At 40.3% G+C, this 3476-nt stretch overlaps 1 protein-coding gene across 1 annotated transcript in view; it reads right to left on the bottom strand.

Annotated features, from left to right (window-relative positions):
- mlana (melan-A) overlaps nt 1–144 on the bottom strand; it is a 7056-nt gene extending 6912 nt beyond the window's left edge. Inside the window, exon 1 of the mRNA XM_061927461.2 lies at nt 21–144. The gene's annotated coding sequence lies outside the window, so the exon portion shown is untranslated. The remainder of the gene's footprint in view (nt 1–20) is intronic.
- Between the last annotated feature and the right edge of the window lie 3332 nt (nt 145–3476).

Below are 3476 nucleotides of genomic sequence, written 5' to 3'. Positions count from 1 at the left end.
AACACAAAACATCATCTTACCAGAGAGACTAATTGAACTGCAGACAAGTGGTCCTCTCTCTTTGTCTCCAGCTTACAGAGTCCAGTGCCCGGCTTATTATTACTTCTTCTACCGCCCCAAATTCTTTTGCCTCTCCCGTGTCCCGGGGGGGGCGGAGGGGAAGAAAAAAAATCCTCATGACGGTCACGGGTCTTTGAGGCTTGGGGTTAAAGACCATTGAAGCAGCGTAATCACCGTGAAACCCCACCTACCCCCTCAAGGACCTGCATGCAACACGATTATCCACTCGTGGAAACCGGGCGGCAGTCAGCTGGTGGCTTTTTGTTGTGCTCATTGCAAATGAATGCCCGTCGGCCGTAGTCAACCCGTGAAAGCCGAAACTAAATTTTAGACAAAAGCATAGAGAAAAATCAAGCACATTTCAATGGAAAAATTCTATAGGTTTTGGTTTGGTTTTTCCTAGAGAACAGTGGTGTCCAAAGTGCGGATCAGGGGCCATTTGAGCCACGCCAAAAATAAATATGTATTTTGGAAGTAGTTAATGTCAGAATAATTGTATATAAGTTATCACACATCTTTGTGTTCCCATGAGTTCAGGTCGCCCTGCGAGAAAACAAAAGCTGTCTTTGATCTTATCAAGCAAAAGGCTTGTAAAACTCCACTGTGTGCGATGGGATGCGACGTGGAGGTGTCGGTTTATTTGACCTATTGAACGCCACAGGAAGACCTGACACCGCTCCAGGCACCTTGAGTTTGAGTTTATTTCGAACATGCAAGCATACAACATGATACATCACAATTTCCAGTTTCTCTTTTCAACATGTTCGAAAAGGAGTAGGAAGAAGCAGAGCTTATTTAATCCTACCCCTTTTCTTTTACATAACAGTTGCTAAAACTTTTGTTCACTTCCTGTTCTCAATTTATCCACAATATACTCCATAAGTAATCACAATATAAATAAATAAATAATAATTGGTGAAGTAAGTCATATTTGTTATGATGAGATAAGTATGATTATTTTGGGAATGAACTGTTTATGACCGAGTGCAACAGCTATTTATGACCCTCCCTCCCCTTAGGACAGGGGTCGGCAACCCAAAATGTTGAAAGAGCCATATTGGACCAAAAATACAAAAACAAATCTGTCTAGAGCCGCAACAAATTAAAAGCCATATTACATACAGATAGTGTGTCATGAGATATAAATTGAATTAAGATGACTTAAAGGAAACTAAATGACCTCAAATATAGCTACAAATGAGGCATAATGATGCAATATGTACATATAGCTAGCCTAAATAGCATGTTAGCATCGATTAGCTTGCAGTCATGCAGTGACCAAATATGCCTGATTAGCACTCCACACAAGTCAATAACATCAACAAAACTCACCTTTGTGCATTCATGCACAACGTTAAAAGTTTGGTGGACAAAATGAGACAGAAAAAGAAGTGGCATAAAACACGTCCTAGAAAGTCGGAGAAAGTTATACATGTAAACAAACTACGGTGAGTTCAAGGACCGCCAAAATTAGTAGGACAAAACGGCGCTCGCCAAATACTCGAATCAGTGAAGCATGTTTAATATAAACAGTGTGCTTTATAACAATTAGGGAGGTTTGTGTCATGTTTGTCCTCCTACAGAAACCATATTAAAACAAAAAAAATATATATATTTTTTTCCCCTCATCTTTTTCCATTTTTCACACATTTTTGAAAAAGCTCCAGAGAGCCACTAGGGCGGCGCTAAAGAGCCGCATGCGGCTCTAGAGCCGCGGGTTGCCGACCCCTGCCTTAGGAGCAGCTGTGGCTATGTAATCAGGGAATGTCCAAATAAATCCCTCGTCAGAGCGGTGTGTTGACGCTGTACGAGGGTGCAGGCACACAGGCGCTCTCCTCATGAGCTGAGTTGAATCCTGTCTCTGTTTGATTCCTTGCTTCTTGTCTCGTCTAATAGACGTCATCGGTGTTTGAACCTGATAGTTAAGTTCAAGTACCATTGATAGTCACACACACACTAGGTTTGGTGAAATTATTCTCTGCATTTGACCCATCCCCTTGTTCCACCCCCTGTGGGGTGAGGAGAGCAGTGAGCAGCAGCGGTGGCCGCGCTCGGGAAACATTTTGGTGATTTAACCCCCAATTCCAACCCTTGATTCTGAGTGCCAAGCAGGGAGGTAATGAGTCCTATTTTTATAGTCTTTGGTATGACTCGGCTGGGGTTTGAACTCACGACCTACGGATCTGAGTAGTGGTGTCCAATGTTCCCTCTAAATTTTTCATGTGAGCAACATCGGACGTGCACACCGTGGCCATACCAGCATCACACCTGTCTCAAACCTGACGTCATAACAATTTCAATCTTTTATTATTATAAAAGCAGTCATTTTCATGAGGTTATTTTCCAATATGAAATTGAAAAATTTCCTTCCCCTCTGCTTCAGGCTCTGAGGAAACACAAAAAAGGTAGCATGACGTATTGTTTTCATATAATCTTGGCCGGTGCATAATAACACTTGCAAACACATAAATACTTCTAAAAATAGCTTTTTAGTGCACTGTCTGAATCTATCTGAGTGTGGTGGTGTACCTAATGGTGTGACCTGGTAAATAATCTGGTGTGACCAGTTCATTTTCTGACCGTGTCTGAGGAAAAGAAATGGTGGTGACGACTTAAACAGTGTACACTTTTAAAAAGTAAATGATACTTTTGGTGGGAGTGGAGTGTGTTTTCATGTGTAATCCGAGAACGCCATCTTGCGAGACGACTCAAAAACGGGTTGCAGAAGTGACTGCGGAACAAAATGTACATCAAAGCATATCTAAAATGTATTATTGAGAGCGGTGTGTCTTAACCACGGGGCCGAGGCTGCGAGCGCTACCTCGAGGGCCACCAAAACATGTTTCTCAGCTGGGCTTCAGGGGTACTCAGTTGTAATACATCTTTCCACCACTTGAGGCAGTAATGACAGTCTCAAACAGAGCTAAAGTTTCTTAAGCGCCAAAATTATGACTAAAGTGGTGAAGCAATATACCATTGTTATTAATTATTCATTTTGTTTGTTGATAATCTTTGTGATGAACACGCGCCTTCAATATGCTAGCTTATTTTAGTGGAATTCTGATGAAAGCAGATTTGTTTCTAGCAAGATTTTACATCTCTTTCCACTTTTGACTATTGCATAAATAGTAGAGACTAGTGTTTTCTGTGGGTGAAACTAAAAATAAATTAAAATGTCCTTTTTTAGAAAAAAAAAAAAAAAAAAAGTTATTCTCATTTTGAAAATCAATTCATAATTGTCAAAAACAGCAAATTCAAGCAAAAAACTGTTGTGGTAAAACAAAATGAAACCAAAATGTATTTTTAGTCGAATTCTGATGAAAGCAGGTGTGTTTTTAGCAAGATTTTACATCTCTTTCCACTTTTAACTATTGCATAAATAGTAGAGACTAGTGTTTTGTTTGGGTGAAACTAAA

The sequence above is a fragment of the Nerophis lumbriciformis genome, linkage group LG32 (assembly GCF_033978685.3).
Source record: "Nerophis lumbriciformis linkage group LG32, RoL_Nlum_v2.1, whole genome shotgun sequence".
Lineage (NCBI taxonomy): Eukaryota > Metazoa > Chordata > Actinopteri > Syngnathiformes > Syngnathidae > Nerophis > Nerophis lumbriciformis.
This window is presented reverse-complemented; position numbering and strand designations above follow the sequence as displayed.